Here is a 23484-nt window from a genome sequence, read left to right on the forward strand (position 1 = left end):
AGCTTGAAAAGTTTGAAAAAGTGACTCTTACTGTCTTTTGTAATGGTCTGCAGTGCTTTATTGTCTGGGTTGGTGTTGTATATTACACTACAGAAACCTTGTTATAAGTTCCAGCACATTTTCTGTTATTACACACTTATTTCACTATATATTATTTCTTATACATTATATTATTTACTAAAATGTCAATGAAAGTCACTTTGTTAAACTGCAGAGTTGAATTTTTAACATTGAAAGTCAACAAAGCAATGTTCAACATCCCATAATGAAATTCACAAATAAACCAAAAACACTTGTGACTCACTTAATATGGATACGTTCATTAACAGAAGTTTAATTACATGCAGACTTTAAGTTCAATGTCAGGTCAGCTCATATTACTGCAGTTTCAGTGTTGTGGAAGAGCCTCAGGACACAGTTTGGCTTGTGCAAGCGGTGACGCGATTTGATCCACATGCAAACACTGAAAGTGCACAGAGAACAGAAGTCTGACAGTGAAGCGGAGAGCAAACGCCAGCATTCCTGTTATCATCACGCAACTCGGCACATCAAATATGATGACAAGATAGCCGTCCTGCATTTCTGATGATCACGCACACCAAATGCACAGACAAGACAGTTAATGCATGAGCACAAATCAGACAATCATACAACAATAAACAGTGATCAAATAAAATTCACTCCGAGTCAGTTAGACGTTTGTCCACATGAAGTGCCTCTGAATGCTGTGTTTACCTTGACATGCTTTCTTTTTTAAACCAACATCTCCTACAACAGGTTTACACTTTTATTTCTTCATGATATCCACTGCAGCATCCATTGTTTTTTCAGTGTCTGAACTCCTAGGTTCAAGGCTTCAGTCACTCTGAACTGCTATTCAGTGAGCCTGCTGTGCTCTGATTGGTCAGATGACTCTACTCTGCACTTCCCTCATTGGTCAGATGGCCCTAGTCAGGTCTGCTATTCTTTGATTGATCAGATGGTTCTGCCTTGCTTTGATTGGTCCAATGGCTCTACTCTGCTCCTATTGGTCAGATAACTCTACTCGGGTTTACTATGCTTTGATTGGTCAGATGGTTCTGCTTTGCTTTAATTGGTCTAATGGCTCTACTCTGCTTTGATTGGTAAGATGGCTCTCTTCTCTGATTGGTCAGATGGCTCTATTCTGCTCTGATTGGTTAAATGGCTCTACTCTGCTCTGATTGGTCAGATGGCTCTGTTCTGATTGGTCAGATGGCTCTGCTCTAATTGTTCAGATGGCTCTACTCGGGTCTACTATGCTTTGATTGGTCAGATGGTTCTGCTTTGCTTTAATTGGTCTAATGGCTCTACTCTGCTATGATTGGTCAGATGGCGCTCTACTCTGCTCTGATTGGTCAGATCACTCTGCTCTGATTGGTAAGATGGCTCTACTCTGCTCTGATTGGTCAGATGGCTCTACTCTGCTCTGATAGGTCAATTGGCTCTAATCTGCTCTTATCGGTCAGATGACTTTACTCTGCACTTCCCTCATTGGTCAGATGGCTCTACTCGGATCTTCTATTCTTTGATTGGTCAGATGGTTCTGCCTTGCTTTGATTGGTCTGATGGCTATACTCTGCTTTGATCAGTCAGATAACTCTACTCTGCACTTCCCTCATTGGTCAGATGGCTCTACTCTTCTTTGATTGGTCAGATGATTCTACTCTGCTCTTCCCTAATCGGTCAGATGGCTCTACTCTGCTCTGATTGGTTAAATATCTTTACTCTAGTGTACTAAGCTTTGATTGGTCAGATGGTTTTGCTTTGCTCTGATTGGTCAGATGGCTCTAATCTGCTTTTTTTCTGATTGGTCAGATGACTCTAATCTGCTCTGAGTGGTCAGATAGCTCTACTCGGGTTTACTATGCTTTGATTGGTCAGATGGTACTGCTTTGCTTTAATTGGTCTAATGGCTCTACTCTGTTTTGATTGGTCAGATGGCTCTCTTCTCTGACTGGTCAGATGGCTCTACTCTGCTCTGATTGGTCAGATGGCTCTGTTCTGAATGGTCAGCTGGCTCTACTCTAATTGGTCAGATGGCTCTACTCGGGTCTACTATGCTTTGATTGGTCAGATGGTTCTGCTTTGCTTTAATTGGTCTAATGGCTCTACTCTGCTATGATTGGTCAGATGGCGCTCTACTCTGCTCTGATTGGTCAGATGGCTCTGCTCTGATTGGTAAGATGGCTCTACTCTCCTCTAATTGGTCAGATGGCTCTACTCTGCTCTGATAGGTCAATTGGTTCTAATCTGCTCTTATCGGTCAGATGACTTTACTCTGCACTTCCCTCACTGGTCAGATGGCTCTACTCGGGTCTTCTATTCTTTGATTGGTCAGATGGTTCTGCCTTGCTTTGATTGGTCTGATGGCTATACTCTGCTTTGATCAGTCAGATGACTTTACTCTGCACTTCCCTCACTGGTCAGATGGCTCTACTCTTCTTTGATTGGTCAGATGACTCTATTCTGCTCTTCCCTAATCGGTCAGATGGCTCTACTCTGCTCTGATTGGTCAGATAACTCTACTTGGGTTTACTATGCTTTGGTTGGTCAGATGGTTTTGCTTTGCTTTAATTGGTCTAATGGCTCTACTCTGCTTTGATTGGTAAGATGGCTCTCTTCTCTGATTGGTCAGATGGCTCTATTCTGCTCTGATTGGTCAGATGGCTCTATTCTGCTCTGATTGGTCAGATGGCTCTGCTCTAATTGGTCAGATGGCTCTACTCGGGCCTACTATGCTTTGATTGGTCAGATGGTTCTGCTTTGCTTTAATTGGTCTAATGGCTCTACTCTGCTATGATTGGTCAGATGGCGCTCTACTCTGCTCTGATTGGTCAGATGGCTCTGCTCTGATTGGTAAGATGGCTCTACTCTCCTCTACTCTCCTCTGATCTGATCTCCTCAGATGGCTCTACTCTGCTCTGATAGGTCAAATGGCTCTAATCTGCTCTTATCGGTCAGATGACTTTACTCTGCACTTCCCTCACTGGTCAGATGGCTCTACTCTTCTTTGATTGGTCAGATGACTCTACTCTGCTCTTCCCTAATCGGTCAGATGGCTCTACTCTGCTCTGATTGGTTAGATAACTTTACTCTAATGTACTAAGCTTTGATTGGTCAGATGGTTTTGCTTTGCTCTGATTGGTCAGATGACTCTAATCTGCTCTGAGTGGTCAGATAGCTACTCTGCTCTGAGTGGTCGGCTCGCTTTGCTCTGGTCTGAGTGGTCGGCTCGCTCTGCTCTGAAGGGATTTTATCAAACAGTAGTGGGCAAAATGATAGTATTTTGGTTTTAATGAGCATTTCAAATTGAATGAACCATCAAAATAAAATAATTTTATTAAGATATTTACTGTAAAAAATGATTGCTGACTAAGAGTATACTCAATTCCTTAGTATTTAGTATCAATTTAGCAGACAAACTGTTCATAATTATAAAAGTTAAGTAAAAAAACAACTAATTGATTTCTACAGTGTTGCTGAGATATAAATCATCCAATTATTTATTTGACCCAAAACATTGGCACTAAAGTTCAAAACTACAGTTTGTGATTGATTTTGTTCTTTGCCATAAAGTATGAAGTCCACAGTTATTAATATCTAATTGATCAGCAGTTATTTTCCCAATAAACATTTCCTCAGTTATCACAAATGTGACTATTAAAATTCAAGTTTTACACTCTAAAAGTTCAGCTATCCTCCAAATGTGCATCTACATGACATCAGTATGTCTGAGTAAATGGTGAAGTATGGGTTTTCCATGTCTTTTGTCATCCACTGTAAAAGGATTGAAACGCTTGCAGTCTCTGCTGTGTCCACTAGATGTCAAGAGTACTTCATTTATCTGTTGAAGGTTTACTCCAGAAATAGATATTCACCTTTTAGTTCTCCTACTGTACACTGAAAAATGTGAAACTACTGTGTCTTTCATTCAAAGTAGATTTTATATTGGGTTAAGTGAAAAATTATGGTTTCTGATTAACACCAGTTTTATTTGATTGGCTTCAAAGCAAAAAACAACCCCCCTAAGAAAAATAAAAAGCATTTATTTTTCTTAAAGTACTATTTTTACTTTAAACCAACATGCTTTTAAAACAAACATACATACATACATATATACATACATACATACATACATAAATACATACATATATAAACAGCTGAAGTACAGAATAATTATTAGTACTCTTGATTTATTGACCCCCCTGTTTATTTATTTTTTTCTTAATTTCTGTTTAACGGAGAGCAGATTTCTTCAACACATTTCTAAACATAATAGTTTTAAAAACTCATCTCCAATAACTGATTTATTTTATCCTTGCCATGATGACAGTAACTAATATTTGACTAGATATTCTTCAAGACACTTCTATACAGCTTAAAGTGACATTTAAAGTCTTAACTAGGTTAATTAGGCTAACTTGGCAGGTTAGGGGAATTAGGCAAGTTATTGTATAACAATAGTTCTCTAGATTATTGAAAAAATATAGCTTAAAGGGGCTAATAATTGTATTACTCTGCAATTGTAGGTTATATAAGGAATCATGATGAGAGTGAGTATAGGTTGCTTTTAAAAAGTTTTGCTGACTGGTGTGATATGAATTGTCTTAAATTAAACAGACCAAAGAAATTATTGTTGATTTTAGTAGACATCCATCACAAGTGGTGCCCGTAATTATACAGGAGTCAGAAATTGAGATCGTTTCGTCATATAGGTACCTGGGTGTATATTTAAACAACAACAAGCTCGATTGGTCTGAAAACGCAATCCAGGTGTATAAGAAGGGTCAGAGCCGCATTCATTTATTAAGACGACTGAGGTCCTTTGGTGTGTGTCAGACGCTGTTAAAACATTTTTATGACTCTGTGGTGTCTTCTGTGATTCTGTATTCTGTAACCTGCTGGGGAGGGGGACTGTTGGAGAAGGAGAAAAACAAATTAAACTAGATTATTAAAGTTTGTCGAGACAAACTTTGAGGCTGGCTTGAGAGCCTATTGGTAAGAGTTTTTTTTTAAAAAAAAAAGGATGGATAGATAGATAGATTAAAAAAGTTTAAAAAAGTACAGACAGATAGATAGATTCAATGTTAAGTCAATGACATTTGCAATGGAAGTCTATGGGACAGTTGCCAGGGTGCAGTATCTGGTTGTTAGGGTGTGGCTAGAAAGTTAAAAGGCCATCAGTGATTGGATGCTGGCTATACTGAGTTAAATGAGCTCAGCTTAGTCTGTAGGACAGTCTGATGCAGAGTTATGAGCTCACAGAGTTTGATCCAATGTAAAATCAATGAAAATCTTTTGAATGGAAGTCTATGGGACAGTTTCTAGGGTCCCAAAAGTAGTTGCTAGGGTGTGGCCAGAAAGTTAAAAGCTCACCAGTTATTGGCAGCTAGGTAGAGTTAAATAAGCCCAGCTAGAAGTTTGTGTGACAGTCTGACGCAGAGTTATGAGGTCACAAAGTTTGGTCCAATGTTAAGTCTATGGGATTTTTCAGACGGTCCCGGGACGTTTTTCGGTAAACCAAAAGTCGGATCAGTCGGAAAAGATATAGCACACCGAGTCAGAACAGTTTGGAGGGCTGGTGTGAGTTTGGTGGTCATAGCTCGGAAGCTCTAGGAGGAGATAGTGTTTGATTTTTAGTCTCAGAAGAAAAATAGGATTTCAGTAGTCTGGCTTGCTTTCACATGCCAGCCTAATAAGCTCATAAAAAGGGCAGGTTCTGTTGTGGGGTGTGCACTACCTACCATAGAAGAGATTGCACAGGATCGAATGCTGGACAAATTTGTTAGTATAATGAATGACGATAGTCATCCCCTCTTTAATACAGTCCAAGCGTGTGCAAGCTCTTTTAGTACAAGATTAATTCAACCCCGGTTCTACAGAGAAAAATACAGGAAGTCTTTTTTACCAACAGTGATCAGATTGTATAACCAAAGTCATACCAGGTTAATTGAGCTGAACTTGACTTAGATATTCGATATGTACAAGTGTTTACTCGTTGTTTTTGGAACCAAGGTGTGCAGTATGAAATGTAATCTTATTATTGTTTTTATATGTATGTAACTTATTTATCTATTTTTAGTATGGAGAGCTCTGCTGTGACATTTGAATTTCCCTCCGGGGATTAATAAAGTCAAACTAAACTAAACTAAACTAATAATATTGACCTTAAAAGGGTGTTTAAAAAATTTAAAACTGCTTTTATTCTAGCCAAAATAAAACAAAAAAGACTTTCTCCAGAAAAAAATATTATCAGACATACTGTGAACATTTCTTTGCTCTGGTAAACATAATTTGGGAAATGTTTAAAAAAGCAAAGAAAAAAATTCAAAGGGGGGCTAATAATTCTGACTTCAATATATATTCCTGCTATACATTTTTCATGTGTTTTTAATATGAGTTTGATAACATTATTGTGTGACAGTTATACTAAAAGACAGAAAGTAGATAGTTAACCTCATTATTAAACCTAAAGTGAAGAGCCTAGACTAAAATTATTGGTCTTTATTATAGTTGAGCTCAAAGTAAACATGATTTTAAGTCCCACCATGGTCACACTTTATTCTGATGCTTAGTTTGTGAAATTTAAATTACACTGCATCTACATGCCAACTAATTCTCATTAGATTATAAGTAGACTGTTAGGTTAGGGTTGGGGTTAGTGTAAGTAGACATGTACTTGCAAAGTTTCTTCTAGTTAGTTAAATGTCTGTTGAAGGAGCAGAAACAACGTTAAGTAGACAGTCCACTAATACTCAAATGGACCATCAAAATTAAGTGTCACCTAAACGACTCCTTCCTTCAGCTTAGCCTCTATTTCAGGGGTTTGCCCCAGCGGAATGAACCGCCAACTATTCCAGCATATGTTTTACACAGCGGATGACCTTCCAGCTGCAACCCAGCACTGGGAAACATCCATACACTGATATAACGACTGATATTTGCTCAGGAGTGTGTGAGTGAGTGTGTGTGTGTGTGTGTGTGTGTGTGTGTTTGTCAAAGCTGATGGTGTTGCATCAGTCTGACTGAAATATTGATGAAGAGTCTGAGTCTCCAGCAGAGGACGCTGTGTGTGTGTGTGTGTGTGTGTGTGTGTGTGTGTGTGTGTGTGTGTGTGTGTGTGTGTGTGTGTGTGTGTGTGTGTGTGTGTTTGTTTGTTTGTTTGTGTGTGTGTGTGTGTCTTTCTCTCTGTCTCTTTGCATGTCTTTCTGTGTGTTTGTCTCTCTGTGTGTGTAACCGTGTCTGTTTGTGAAACCTGCATATGTGTTTAGAGTGTGTGTGAAAGCTGTATGTGTGTATGCAAGAGAGAGATGTGTGTGTCTGCTGTAGTCTGTGAAATCTGTGTGACAGATGAAAGTGAGTGTGTGTGTGTGTGTCTCTTGATTCTGCCTCATTGTCCACAGTCAATCTGCTGAATGTGGTCATAAACGCTTCTCTCCCTGCTGACCTCATTACAGCAGAGCCGTCACTTTCATTTACAGCACAACACAGAGGGGATTTCACAGGTTACACACGCTTCCTCCGCACATCCACTAAACCTTCAGCTCTTACACCACATGTATGTAGGATTTGGGAGAAAACTATTGAAATGACCGAGGCCCTGTTCAAGGTTATATTAGTTTAGATTTTTCATTAGTTTTACTTTTAATTTGGTTTTGACTTTTTGTTTTCATTTTCAGTTAGTTTTATTTAGTTTTGGAGGCAGATTTACTAGTTTCTAATAGTTTCTATATTTTGAAATTGCTTGGTTTTAGTTTAGTTTTAGGCTTTAGTTTAAGGCTGCTTCTGGGATTAGATGCACAGTAGTGATGGAAAGTCCTGGGCTCGGTTTTTCAAAAGGTTTAATCCGCATAAAATTGATCCGGATTTAGTAATCCTGTTTTTGCGATCCGTGATCACGTAATCCAGCTTACTTTTTGAGCCAGTTTTTCAAAGCAACATTGGATTGGATCAATCTGATCCGGATAGGAACTTTTCAGGATCAGTTAATCTGGATTACCAGTGCTCAATCACAATGTAGATGGATAGATAAGCCTATGAAAAGAGCAACAAGTAGAATAGCCAGTGTGGGGTCAATATAACTTTATTTTTATTAGAAATGAAAACACACATTAAAAAACAAAACAAAAAAAACAATAAAAACCCACCCCATCCTGTTCCAGCAGTCTGTTTATCTGAGACCTACAACACAAACACTGTACATTGAGGTATTTATAATAAGGTACAAATATAGATGTAAATTAAAAAAAAAATGTTAATGTCAAAAACTCCACAATAATTTCAGACTTCCTCATCTGATGTGGAGAGAGCAGCTTGTCTGAGCAAAGCCTTTAGGAGGTGAATCTCAAATCTGGCCTTGGTTTGCTGCAGTTTGGTCAGAGTCAGTTGTTCCTCGGCCAGATGAAGCTGTGCTTCTGCCCTTTCAGTCTCTTTTTGCAATTGTTGAAGGTGATTTCAAAAATCAGTCATTGCCATTCTGTTATTCGGTTATTCTGTAATCATTGCATGCATAATAAATATTCTAAAAACAAAAATATTTTACATTGTGATGAATATATATATATATATATATATATATATATATATATATATATATATATATATATATATATATATATATATATATATATATATATATATATATATATATATTAGTGACAGAATAAAATGTATTGTTTCTGGTCAATTTTTGACAGCTGTTTTGCTGTAGGCCTATACTGAAAGCCTAAATATGTTAAAGCCAATAATCACTATAGCCTGACAGATGACCAAATAAAATTAAAACCTTATGAAGAAATAGTATATCTCGTAAGATACTGCATGATCCAAATATAGTTTTATTTAATAAATTTTTTAAGTTTTCATTACATTTTGGGCATAAAATCCACACTAAATCCACCCTTCTGATGGGATCAGTTTAATCCAGGTTTTTTGGATCAAAGTGATCCAAATCCTACAAAAAAGGTCTGAAAAACCCAAAGTAAAGGTTTGATCCGGATCAAAACCAAGATTAGATTACGTGATCTAATCCGATTAGGTAATCCGTTTTTTCTTTTGAAAAACCCATTTTCAAGATTTGATCCAATCCCTTATCCAAAATCCTAGTGGATTACTTTTGAAAAACCAGGCCCTGGAGCCTCATGTATCAATGCTGCATACTCACAAAAACTTTGGGTACACCAGATTTCACGCTCACGTTTGGATTTACTAACGATGAAATTAACGTGAGAATGTGCGTTGGTCCACGACAACTTCATGTCTGCCGTACGTGCATTTCTTGTGTGTGTTTGTTTTATTTCCATTGGCGACTCCTAGAGGCAATAATGTTAAATCGCACACTACAGAGTATCGCACCAACACATGTGGAAAACATCGCTATTCATTTATAATTGATATAATAGGTTATATGACACAATATTTGTTTTATCAATTATGTGATTTAGAAACATATAAAAGCATTTGCAAACGTATACAACCCTTAAACCTGGTTTATACTTCTGCATCAAGTAGGGCTGCTCGATTATGGGAAAAATCATAATCCCGATTATTTTGGTCATAACTGTAATCTCGATTATTCAAAACGTTTATCAGTTGAAGTCAAAATTATTCGCCCTCCTGTGAATTTTTTTATATATATAAATATTTCCCAAATGATGTTTAACAGAGGAATTTTTCACAGTATTTCCTATAATATGTTTTTCTTTTGGAGAAAGGCTTATTTGTTTTATTTTAGCTAGAATAAAAGCAGGTTTAAATATTTTTATTCTATTTTTATAGCTCATTATTATTAGCCTCTTTAAGCTATATATATGTTTAATTGTCTGCAGAAGAAACTACTGTTATACAATGATCTACCTAATTACACTAACTAAGCCTTTAATTGTCACTTTAAGCTGAAAACTAGTGTCCTGAAAAATATCTAGTAAAATATAATGTAGTCATCATAGCAAAGATAAAATAAATCAATTATTAGAAATGAGTTATCAAATCTGTTGTTTAAACTGTGCTTTAAGCATCTTCACTGTAAGAAAAAACTTCAGCTACAGAAGTCCTTCAGTCAAGAGCAGTGAGGGATTTTCTCCATTTGTTGTTTGATTAATAATAAAATCAGTCAGCAGCAGGAGCGTAGCGCACTGTCACTTTAAGAATAGTGCGGCTCTGATATGGTTTCTCTTTCACATGTCTTTTGATTCTCAACTTGTTTGTTTTTTACACAGCGCATGCAACGCGCGTAGCTGTGCATTAATACTTCTGTACGCTGTTTCTGTTGATCTGCGATAACACTTCTAAAATGCTAGTTGGCAGTGCGGTGTTTGTTCCTCTGTGTTGAGTTTCTTTGCTGGTGTTTTGTTTTTTCTGAACGCTTCCATAATGTACAAGGGGTTCAAACTCGCTCATTTTGAGGTGGGAACAGGCGGACGTGCAACAACTTTAATCCCAAGGTAAACACAAAACAACAGTCTGGAGCTCCTTCACGGGACTCGACACTAGTAAACAGTCGCTCCAACGGACTCAGGTGGCTCTCGGTCCTGCCCACACTTGTCAGCGCGACCAAGCCGACCAATTACAGAGCTTAGTTAGTTACATGTACGTGTAGTTCTATTTTTTGAGAGGTGCGTGTCAGCGAGGTGTCAGCGACGCCGATGACCAAGATGAGGCCTAAGCCTTTGTGGATAAGTGCTGGAGATGCGAATAGTTTAAAAATGATTCAGTTCGATTTTGTGAACTAGTTCAACCGGTTCACATACAGTTAAAAAGAATGATTTGTTTGTGATCAGGATCACTAATCATACCTGCCAACACTTCCGTTTTTCCCAGGAGTCTCCCATATTTCAGACCCATTTCCTGCCCATCTCCCTTATTGTTCTACCCCGCCCCCCTGCCCCCCCTCAGCTTTTTGGTCCAGTCCGGCTAGCTTTTTGGTTCAGTCAATCTTTAAAACGATAGATGAAACGCCAGTTTGGACGTGGAACTCTTTCATTCTAAATGCTGTTTTAAAACTAAAACGTATTAGTGTAAACGCGGCCTTAAAGTACACATGAAATCAAAACTAACCGTATGGTTTTAGTGAGCTCACATTGCTAGTTTTGTGCTGAACAATTCATCTGCGCATGTCATTAAGAAAAAAAAAATTGCTCTTGTATTCTTTCATTGGAATCTGAAAGTGCTCTTCCTGTTTGTTTTCAGTTTAATGCTTAGATTAGGTCAGTCTGAGGGAACGGGCATGGCTAACTTATTTAACTGTGTGTTATATATATATATAAAAAAACTAAAGCTACATTTAACCACTTAAACTCCACGGACGACATAGAATTTCGCTTTTAGATTTAAAGGGCTAGCGTTGCACCAGACCCCCTTAAGTGGTTTCGTTTGAAAGTGTAGAATCTATATTTGATGCACATATGCATCACTTTGGTTTTTATTCTACTGTACAAAAGTTATTTACTCTTAAATATACAGTATTTTGGATACCCTAGCTAGGTTGGTTCATTTTCATATTTTTGTTTATGATAGATGTACAAGTTATAGCTCAACTGAAAGCTCTTGCCGGTGCTCATACGGTTCTAGCATTCTTTTTACTGAATTATATTCATATGCCAAACAGTTGCAGAATGAATCGCGGTGTTTCCATGGCGCAGAAGTGAAAACAATACATTCATGATCAATAAGCAGCCCCAGATAGCACAGACAGCTGTCATCTCTTACCTTATGCTGTGCGCTTCAGGGACATTCTCCTCTGTTTTTGAGGTGATGTGCATAAATAATCCTTTTATATGTCTGACGTGGTCCAAACACAGTGAATTATGTTTGATCAAACAAAAGAATAGTGAAATATGAAAACAATGATCACTCCCTGTGGCTTGTACAGCACCTCTCATCAGTTGGAATACAATAACTTTTGCATAGATTATGGTGGAGACCTTTTTCTTTTTTCCTATGATTACAGACATGCAGGAACCAAAATTAATTACAGCACGCTAGACCACACAGAACATAAAAGGTACACTTTCAAATTTGAGTTTATAAAAAAAAGTTCCTCTTTTTTTTAGGTGTTTTTTTACAACATATACAGATATTTTAAACACTTTCAACAGTGTTTTATGAAAATTCAAATGGTTTTCTTTAAAATGTTACCAAATTTTTGCATTTACACCTCTGCATGTGGATTTGGGAAGCTTTTAAATTTAGGTAGGCAAAATCCAGGCAGAAAATCCCAAATAGCAGCAGAGTTTTTAAGCAATTTAAGAGCCTAAGTTACAACTTAAGCCTGTTTGTGAGTAAATATAAGCATAATTAATCACTGTCTAAACATCAGGCTTGACTATGATTATATGCTCTGCTTTACTCAAGGTGAACCGATCAGACTGTCAAAGCTTCAGCCAAACATCTGCTCTGAAAACCTCTTCTGCTTAATAAACATCTACTACTTAATTACCTACTTTATTGACTGTAGTCACAAATCAAGACATTATATACAATTGAAGTCCTCCTATTTTTCTTTTTCAAATCTTTCCCAAATTATGTTTACCAGAGCAAGGACGTTTTCACAGTATTTCCTATAATAAAAGCAGTTTTTATTTTTTTAAACCATTTTAAGGTCAGTATTATTCAGAACAGAACAAACCACTGTTATACAATGACTTGCCTAATTACCCTAACCTGCCTAGTTAACCTAATTAACCTAGCTAAGCCTTTAAATGTCACTTTAAGCTGTATACTAGTGTCTTGAAGAATATCTAGTCAAATATTATTCACTGTCATCATGACAAAGATAAAATAAATCAGTTATTGGAAATGGGTTATTAAAACTGTTATGTTTAGAAATGTGTATGTATATGCCAAAAGGGCCGGATCATTTTTTAAAATGTGGGCCGGTCAGTTTTAATTTTTTTTTTTAATATGTATTGTTTTTACATGCAGGCAACTCCTCCTAGATGTGATATTATGATGATGATGATTATAATGATGAGGATGATAATAATAATAATAATAATAATAATAATAATAATAATAATAATAATAATTATAATAATAAATGTTCAGCATTTGGCCGAATCTGCGACGGCCACCTGGTTTTGGGCCAACCCAATCCGATCCAATCAGAGATTACCCGGACTTAATCAAAATCTGGCAAGAATGTCAAACAAACAATAAGTTCAACACAAGCTCAGAGATGGACCATTAAAAAAAGAGGCAAGCTCAGAGAAAGCAAAAAAGGGCTCTAAAATCAGACGCTGCCAAATGCAAAAAATGTATTGAAATATTCCCAATGGTTTCAATTCGGCCGCTGCATCGGAGGACAGTAGCGTGGCAGAGGAGGTAAGAAGAAAACAGAAAATACACTTCTATGTCATTATACTAAAATATAAAATTAGTTTTCACGCCATGCACGCCTCTGGCAGTTTTGGACAGTAAATGTCATTATCAGCAGATAACGTGGGATTTAGGGCAAACAGAATGCGCATGCATGTTGCTAGCAATATAGTCTAACATGCAAAAGAACCTATAGCTGTAGCCACAGTACTGAAGTGTAGGCATTTGTTGTAAACTCTGAATACATAGCTAGTTCTTACAGTAGAACTGTATGTGTAAATTTGTTATAAATGGGTTGTTTTTGTTCCAGTTACATTAATGAAATTTTTAAAATATCTATTAAACAGGGTACTGCTTATATTATTTCATCATCTGTACACCAATGTAAGTAGTAAATGTACGTGTCCATGGGTGGGGCTGTGTCGGTGTGGTAATGTGGGCTGGTGTGGCTATCGTGCCAGGGCTGAATTTTTGTCCCAGTATGCCCCTGAATGTGAGATAAATAGTTTTAGCAGTTTACAGAACAAGCTGAAGGTGTATAGGTGAAATGTCGGGGTACACGGAGTTGAGGATGCGAATGCAGTTTATTAGTAGAGTCGGTAACCCTTTATTCTGATAGTCCATTTGAGTATTAGTAGACTAACTGCTTAATATCTGTTGCTCCTTCAACAGACGTTTAACTGACTATAAGACATTTTGCACTTTCAACTTACACTAACCCAAACCCTAACCTAATAGTCTACTTTTAATCCAATGAGAATTAGTTGGCTTGTAGATGCAATGTAGCTTAAATTCAACAAACGGACCATTCAAATAGTGTAACCAGAAAGTTCTCACTAAAGCATGTTCTGAACCACCCAGGTCATGTGACTAAAGTCTTTCAAAACACCAGTTCACGTGACTAAAGCAATTCAAAGCGTCTGCCATATCAGAACTTTTTCGAGACCTGGCGAATCTGCGTTTGACTAACAAGGTCTGCAATACACCTCAACCTCATGTAGTGTAGTGGACCGTTCATTTGTAACTATGTTGCAAATGGCCTGAGTTCAAGTCTCGACTAGGCATGGGACGATAACCGTTTTAAAGGTATACCGTGATTTGGAAAAGTTGCTTACGAATTGGAAGAATCAGCAACAATGTGTGTGTGTGTGCTGTGTCTATAGTCTGTCTGATTAGTCCTGAACAGCTTCAGCTGGGTTTGCAATCAAGAGGAATCTGGGCCAGGTGTATGAGTGAAATGCATGATGGGATCTGTAGTTCAAACGTAAACTACAGAAGGAAACAAAGCAAGGATCAAATACGGATAGTTAAGGCAAGACAAGACTAGAAAACACTTCATGGTGTTACAATAACAAGACTCAGCAATGTGTGTGTGTGTGTGTGTGTGTGTGTGTGCGTGTGTGTGTGAGGTGAATATAAAGTCCAGGTAATCAGTTCATAATGATTTACCAGCTGTGTGTGTGTGTGTGTAATCAGGAGAAATCAGAAACGGGTGTGTATGAGGTGCATGATGGTACTTGTAGTCCAGTTCAGTGACCAGTAGGGATGCACCGATATGGATTTTTTTGGCCGATAACTCTTCAGACTTGGAGGCCAAAAGCCAATATATACAGGCCCATAATTATACATATTTTTATAATCAGCAACAGTGTGTGTGTGTGTGTGTGTGTGTGTGTGTGTGTGCTGTGTCGATAGTCTGTCTGATTAGTCCTGAAAAGTTTCAGCTGTGTTTGCAATCAAGTGGAATCTGGGCCAGGTGTGTGAGTGAAGTGCATGATGGGTTCTGTAGTTCTTGAAAGTGGCAGACTTGTAGTTCTCCAGCGATCTGCAAATGCTAGATCTCTGATCATCGTGAAAGTATAAATGTACATTCATTCATTAATTTTCCTTTGGTTTAGTCCCTTTATTTATCAGGGGTCACCACAGCAGAATGAACCGCAAACTATTCCAGCATACATTATACAGCGGATGCCCTTACAGCCACAACCCAGTACTGGAAAACACTCATACACTCTCTTTCACACACACACTCATACAGTACGGCCAATTTACTCAATTAAATTCCCCTATAGCGCATGTGTTTGCACTGTGGGGGAAACTAGAGCACCCAGAGGAAACCCACGCCAACACGGGGAGAACATGCAAACTTCACACAGAAACAACAGCTGACCCAGTCAGGGCTCAAACCAACCACCTTTTTGCTGTGAGGTGACAGTGTTAATCCCTAAGCCACTGCGTCGCCAGTATAAATATACTCATCTATTAATTAATTAATAAATACATAAATAAGTGTGTAATTGGAGGGTATTATGATGTTTTACACCTAGTCTGGCTTGAGTTGACTTTCTTATTAAAAAAATATGAATATTTATTATTTTGATCAAAATAATAAACCTAACTTCATTTGCAGACATTGGTTTTTGCCTTCCAATAATAATAATAATAATAATAAAAAACACTTAAAATATATATATTTTTTTGCTTCTCAAATAAATGCATCTTGAATCAACACAGTTTTATATTTGGAAAAGACAAAAGTTCTCAATAATAGATCATTTTCAGCAGTGCGAGTGCCTGTAGTGTCTGATGCAACCCTTTGTTTTCTTTTGTTGCAGCTGGAGCCGATTTCACCATCAGGGTCGGAGGTCAGAAAGACGAGCAGAGAAGATGATGACAGAAACAAACAGGACAGCGGGAAAACATGACAGGACTCTCTGGAAAAGGGTCAGTGCTTCTGCTTCTGTCCAGTGTTTCTGTATTGGCTGTAAACAACAGGTCATTATGTTATTTACAGCATACTGACTTATCTAATGTAAATGCACACATGTCATATTATAAAGCATCCTATAGAAAAAAATAATTGAAGTTGGAGATTTGTGAGGGGTCATATATGCTGAGCACTGTATCTTCATATATCTTTAGCTATATCTTCATATTATTCCAGAACCCATAATATGATGTATTTTACCAGGTTATTTATATATATATATATATATATAATTTTTTTTTTCTTTTTTACTAATGTATTATTATTATTTCTTTCTTTATTTCTTTATTTTATAATAGGGGAGTTACCAACCTACGTCACACATGACGTCACACGTCACCAGTTGTAAAAAAAAAAAAAGACCAGTTGCAATAGCAAACATGTCGTGTTGTGTGATAGGATGCAAAATAGAAAACCTAAATTTTACGGTACACCACACTGCTTTTAATGCCAACCGCAGATGTCTTTGGCTAACAGCCATCTTAACGCCTCATTCACACAGGGCTTCAGCGTCAATGCTTGACAAAGGGTGTGTCTGAAGTTGGGGCTGACGCGATCGTCGTAGCAGCGTCAGTCAATGAAAATAGCAATCAGCTACTGTCTGAGCTGGTGTATTTGCATACAGCGATCTGATTGGCTGACGCTTCCGTTGGCGCTTGAAAAGTTGAGCAAGTCCTAACTTCTGCAGCAAGCAACACCTCTGAAGCTGCGCCGACGGATCCACAATGCAGTTCAGCAATGCCTGACGTCACCCATATTTACATTTTAAATATTTATTAATAATTATTTGTGGATCTCCTTAATTCTGGGTTCAGCAATACTGCCGTTGTGGCAGATGTATTCTGGGAAATTTTCTTACCCCTTGGTTTCGAGTGTGCTCCTGAAAAGTCTTCGTTTGAAGGACTATTCACCCCTTCCCCTTAGCCCTACGCCTTCAAGCTAAAGAGAATTGGGACACCACTACCCCTTGGCGTGCACATGCAAAACGAAGGGGGAGGGGCTAAGGGGTAGAAATGGGATTTAGTCTAAATGGCTTCTTGTTAGCTAAGAAATCAGGGTTATTCCAGATTGGGGTGTGTTTAGATGGTGTGAATTGGGAATTTGTGATCTGATGCAAATTTCCACCAGGATGTCAGAGTTGCTTCTATTGTTGGCATTTTAAAACAGTGATGTTTTTAATTGTTTGACTGTGAAAAGGTAATTCAGAAACATCAATGTCTTTGCAGGTTGATTGTTCAATATCTTGCCATGTGCATTCTGATGAGTTAGGTTTAATCCATTTGTGTTTTGAAGCTGATTTGCCAGAAAATAGTTGTAAAAATGTGGTGCTTTTAGGCCCTGTTTACACTAATGCATTTTCGTTTTAAAACATGTAAGTTTTGCTACGGTTACGCCATCCATCCACACTACGCCGGAGTTTTCGAGTGCCAAAAACGGAGCATTTTGTAAACACTGAAGAGGCCGTTTTCATTCTAAAACGCTGCTGCTCCGTCATAGTGTAGATGGGGGAAAACGGAGACATCTGAAAACGGAGGCGGGGCTGCTGACATTCGCCTCTCTGATTGGGGCTTTTTCTCAATATTAAGTAGCCTAACGTTACAACGTTTAATGGAAAACAAACTAAATAAAATGAAAACATGATTTAAGGAACTGCCTATTTTCATTTTGATATTAGAAACTTAACAGACAGCAGAAATGTTGCGGGGTCGTGCTGCATATACAAGCTTCATCTTTACTGTGTGGCTATTTATAACATCACTGCCTCCTTTCAATTTCAGTGAAAATACGAAACACACCCTCTCTTTTGCTGAATATAAGTTTTAACAATGCTAATAATGGCCATTATAAAAGTATAACACACAATAAGTTTATACATTATAGGAAATAAAGGCAAGCGATCAGTCAATATACAGAATGTAGGCTACGTGGTTACATTAATCATTAACTTATCTTTGCGCTCAGCCAAAACACGTTACCTGAGAACAAGTAGATTCCAAATGACCAAAGTCGGGGAATATGTCGTTAGATACAGATAACAAGATGAATGAAATATCACTATTAATAATTAATTATAATTAATAATGACCTTAATCCAGCGAGAGATGCTTAATGAGCAGTCCGACGAGCAGAGCTCTCATCTGGGTAGATAGTCTGCAGCGCTTGCCAGAGAGTGTGTGTGTGGTCACTTGATGTGCATTTTCAGCGTTTTGGTGTGGACGGAGAGCTGTTCAGAAACGCTGGTGTGGATGCGAATCGTTTCATTCTAAAACACCGTTTTAAAACTAAAACGCACTAGTGTAAACTGGGCCTTACACTGTAAACGATTTCTTGTTAAATTAACAGTAAGTTACTGGCAACAATTATCCAGTAGCTGCTGTATTTCATAAAACAGTAGCATTACTGTAATACTAATTACATTAGTATTACATTTACTGTAAAATGTAATACATCATTTTACTGTTGTTGAATTTTACTGTAACACTAATTACAGTAGTGGTGCACATACTGCAAAACTGAAAACAGTATTTTATTGTACATTTTTACCATGAAGAACTACGGTATTTTAATGTTACTTTCATTATTACTGTATAGTATTTTACAGTTATTAAATGTTATTTTATTTTATTTAATAGTGCTACTTTATAATGGGTAAAAATGTTCAAAAATTGCACAAGTGTTATTTTAACTGTTCAAGACGTACAAGAAAAATAAAGAAACTGAAACTTTAACTTCACAATAAAGGTTTATTGTGTAAACCATGCTAAAACAGTAGCAATAATTCAATATAACAGAGCAACAGAACACTAATAAACAATTGATCATTAAAACCAGTCAACAATTAATGCATCAAAAAGCATTACAATTTTAAAAAAGGTGAGAATACTGCTACAGGACAGGAAATGATGAAGGCCAAATGATGTTGTGGAAAGGGACAGTGAAAAAGGGCAGCAACATGATGATGATCCTGCAAAAATGACATGCAAAATCAATCACTGAAGTAAAAACTAATCATCCCTCAAACCATTTAATTCATTCAGAAACGAAACACTGCACTGCTGTTTAAATATATATATATATATATATATATATATATATATATATAGTTTGATATATATATATATATCAGTTATATAAAACAGTTTTTTAATTGTTTTTGTTGGTGAAATACAGTTTGTTGTCAATTCACAATTACACTAACGTTAATGGGGAAAAGATCAGCGGGCATTGTTCTTGAAGATCGCTAGTCAGGTGTCCACACAGGTGTGTAAAAAATAAAGTCTCATCTTAACTTAATGTCTGACTCTGTATAGCTTGAATATCTGATTCCATGATCACACTACTAGTGCTTCCACGGATTTAAGAGGGGTGAACACAGTTCATTCTGACTTTAAAAGGCTACATATTTAAAATTAAATAAATAAAATAATCTAAGTTAACGTGACTAATGTTAATTAAATACTTTAAGGCTTTTAACACGTATAAATCCACTTCTAACTTACAGACAAGATTGCGTTAGAGAACATGAAAGCTGTGGGTGATTTTTTTAAATATAATGCTAATGATAAGTTACTGATATATGGTTTGCATAAAACAAAGTAATCACTAAGCATTCATTTTTGGCAAAATCTGCAGAGAGGCTCAGCGACACGAGGAAATGTGTTAAAGTTGAGTAGAGAACTAAAGAGCAGTCTAGCCCACTTCATGAAATGTTTGTGGTAATATTCTGCTGTCAATTCATATTACTGTATTTCAATATGCAGCAGTGATGGCATGTCAGCGAGACAAATAAACATTTTATCGAGTCATTTCATACAATTTATTTATTTATTTATTTTTTTTTATACGAACACCTCTCCAGTGACATTTCCTCAAACTAAATCATCATAACGTTACTGTGCACAGCATCAGTAAAACGTTTAGAATAATTTAAATACTTAATTTTTTAAAACAGTCACTGCTGATTACAAACTAACATTAAAGCTAAGCTTACAGAAATCCTGTATGCATGACAATATAAAGATGTATTACTCACTGATGTCGAAGCACTTCCAGGTCATCAGAGATGTAGACAGGACAGAATATGTGCTATCAAATGAGCTCTTGTGCAGCCTTTGTTGGACATCCAGGTAGTATGTTCACCCACACTGTAAGAAACAAAAACAGAAACAATTTATTAAAATGTGAGGGATAGTAAACATGTTTGGTCTACAGAGAGAAGAAAATGTTTACTTTAAGCATTGATCCTAATGAATCTATTTCTGAACTACATTCATCCTTATCACGGAAACAGCATTTTTGAGCTTTTAGACCAGGGGTGCTCAACCTTGTTTGCTTTAAATTAGAATTAAAACAATAAATCTCTGTCAAATAAAATACTTCAGATCTAAATAAAGCAGGTGTTTTTACCTAAAGGTTCCTTCCCTCCAGTTAGTTTGGCTGCAAATCCCTCCACATCTGTGCTTTATTCGGTTCTTGTCTTAAGAGTAACTGGTGTCGCATTCCAGGTCCATCACAATCTGGGCTAGAAGGACAATATGACAAAAGACAAGACACATATAAATAAAAGTCTCAGAATAAAATATTTAAAGGAATAGTTTACTATTTTGCCACTATTTACTCCACGTGTTTTAAACTAGTTTGAATTTCTGTTAAACACTAAAGCAGATATTTTTAAGAATGTTAGTAACCAGTAACTATTGACATCCATATTTAAACCAAATTTCTTTAAAAAATATGAGTTTGTGTTCAACGGAACAAAATAAATATATAACTATTTTGAAACAAGTGGAGAATGCCAAAGATGCTATTATTTTCATTTTTGGGTGAACTGTCCCTTCAATTCAAGTGTCAAGCAATAGTCATAAAAACTGATGTGTCGCTTGAGGAAAACTTAATCAAGTACCTTCTTTGAACAAGCAGAATCATTATGCCATTGTATTCAGTGATTCTCTTTTACATTTTCCCACTATGAAACGATAGCTTCAACATGCAATCCATGTTAAGACAAAAATGAATAGCATAAAATAACATATTGAACTAAACTTACAATTTCCAGGCTATTTGAAAAAAACAAACAAACACATATGCCCAGTAAAATTGCTAATAAACACAAAGACAACAGTTATAGAAAAAAATGTTTGTCTAATATTTACTCAGCACTTGGTAGGCAAATAGCATAGCCGTGGATGTTTTAACACCAGATTTTTTTATCTTAGGAACTGCTGGAAGAAGAAAAAGAGGTTGTACATGAAACTCCTCACAACAAATCTGTGAACAACTTGACATTTAAAAATCTAATCAAAATGAGGAAGACATCAACATTACCTTGAACAATCAAGTGAGGAGTGATTGGTAGCATCAGTTTTTCAACATCAATTACTGTAGCTGAAAAACAGATAAGTATAATATGAGTAAAATAAGACTTAACATTAATTAATCTAAATCTATGGTACAACCATACCAATCTGTATGGGGTTAAAATACATTTGTTCACAAATCATTCCCTGACCCTATCAATTAATCTTAGAATAGGATGGATATATATATATATATATATATATATATATATATATATATATATATATATATATATATATATATATATATATAGTGATAATGACTTTGGCTTATATCTGTGTACTCAGAACGTACACTCACCTCAGGTACACCTGAACACCAAAAATTAAATGTACAATTAATGACACACTATACATCAAGCTCATTAACATTATTGAGAAATAGACAATTAATATGTATTTTGTTAATATTAACTTTAGCTTAAAATAATTCAACTGCATTTAATTTTCAGCTCCATTTAATAAAACAGTTAAGACTCATTTCATTATGAGTTTAGTTTAAATAACTAACTTACAGTTGAAAAATTTTACCATAATGATAGCTTAGTCATAATGACTATGTGAAGACCAGAGCTTACCATAACGGTAAACGTTTAACTTTTCATGGTGACTTCGCCTTCATCTCAGTGTTGTGCTGAAATAGAGAATTAATTAATGCAGTTACAATAAGTTAAAGTTATGTTTTTTCAGGTAACTTAGCGTATGATCAAAAACTCACTCAAGATAAACTCACTGTATCTAATACCTCGCAAACACTACAATGACCGCCTGGCGTCTGTTATTTCTTGTTTAAAATACCATTCGTTAACGGACAGCGTGACATAACATAAGAACCTAACGTTACAACTAATGTCACTTGGTTAATTCTTTTAAATTACACACTCAATACACAGAAATATATACAAAACAATCCTTCAACGGACAGAATTTGACTTTAAAACACTTACCGAGGATGAATTCGCTGGATGAAAGACGTCAGGTGAATTTCAAATTAGGAGAGCCGTTGCCTGCAGGTCGAGTCGTGTCCGTTCGGTTCTATGAATCGGCTCCTTAGTGAACAGTAAAGATTTGAATCCGCCTAAAACCGATTCCTTTTTGTATATGATTCATTACTATTTCGTAATACTGCTTGGCCACACGCATTTATACACTAATTATACACTAATTGCATATTGCTGAATGTGCTTGTGAACACGTGATCAAATAATTCCCGAGCAAACGGTTCAATACGATTCAGAGTCGCTCGAGTGCTGAACCGAATCAGTGCAAACGTGATATTGATTAAAATATAGTAACATTGTTTTTTATTCACTTTACCAGCGAAATTATTGCATATATCTGACGTTGACAATAAGAATAAAATTCGTTTGAAGTGTTTTGAGAATTAATATTTTTCTTCTCCCAGAATTCATTTCACATCAACAAGCAAATGGTAATGGCGGATGAGAAAGCCCAGCTAATATTATAAATATTGCGTTTAATATGTCACGAAATGAAATTTTAACAGTGTTTCATGCGAGAATGTAGTTCTTACAAACTCAAATCTGTGGTTTATTTATAGATATCATGTGTAAATTTTAAGCGTGCTTTGCCGATAGCGGAGATTCCTCCAGGGTGTCCATCATCACTCATGTATCCGGCGAAACGAGGTTATAATCGGCTAGACATGTAAGACTTGCCCCGGTCTTAGATGGCTCTATAATGAATGTGTTCTGAAATTTAGTTTTAACCGTTTATCATGCGGGAATGTAATTGTTTTTAACTCAAGTCTGTGGTTTATTTATAGAGATGGTGTGTATTTTAAAATATTGTTTTGAAAATGCGGAGATGTGACCTCCATGGTGACGGGTGCCCAATCCTCATGAATCCGTCTAAAGCAGGCTGGTCATTCTGACATTTAAGCTGACTTTGGTTTCATGAATCAATTACTTTTGTTCCAGTTTACGTTTTGGTTAAGCACAAAGTTATGTTGATTAAAAATGATTTAATATTTTCATGTTAACCTTATAAAATTAAGGTGCAGTA

The 23484-nt window shown here is 36.5% G+C and overlaps 2 long non-coding RNA genes across 6 annotated transcripts in view; one reads left to right on the top strand and one right to left on the bottom strand.

Moving 5' to 3' along the window:
* The window catches only part of LOC141378498 (uncharacterized), a 282672-nt gene that overhangs the window by 199349 nt on the left and 59839 nt on the right, over nucleotides 1–23484 (top strand). For all 3 annotated transcript variants that reach the window (XR_012393178.1, XR_012393179.1, XR_012393180.1), the window contains exon 2: nucleotides 15951–16059. This is a non-coding gene — a long non-coding RNA (uncharacterized lncRNA). The remainder of the gene's footprint in view (nucleotides 1–15950; nucleotides 16060–23484) is intronic.
* LOC137488061 (uncharacterized) lies at nucleotides 18833–23290 on the bottom strand. 3 transcript variants are annotated; one of them, XR_012393162.1, is made up of 7 exons: nucleotides 22407–23290; nucleotides 22038–22093; nucleotides 21428–21487; nucleotides 21256–21321; nucleotides 20510–20624; nucleotides 20136–20247; nucleotides 18833–19067 (listed from the first exon to the last, which is right to left on the bottom strand). It is a non-coding gene; the product is annotated as an uncharacterized lncRNA (long non-coding RNA). The 3 variants fall into 3 exon arrangements; XR_011006946.2 differs by lacking the exon at nucleotides 21256–21321; XR_011006944.2 differs by lacking the exons at nucleotides 21256–21321; nucleotides 21428–21487; nucleotides 22038–22093; nucleotides 22407–23290 and having other exon boundaries at nucleotides 20510–21222.

This window comes from Danio rerio, chromosome 17 (assembly GCF_049306965.1).
Source record: "Danio rerio strain Tuebingen ecotype United States chromosome 17, GRCz12tu, whole genome shotgun sequence".
Lineage (NCBI taxonomy): Eukaryota > Metazoa > Chordata > Actinopteri > Cypriniformes > Danionidae > Danio > Danio rerio.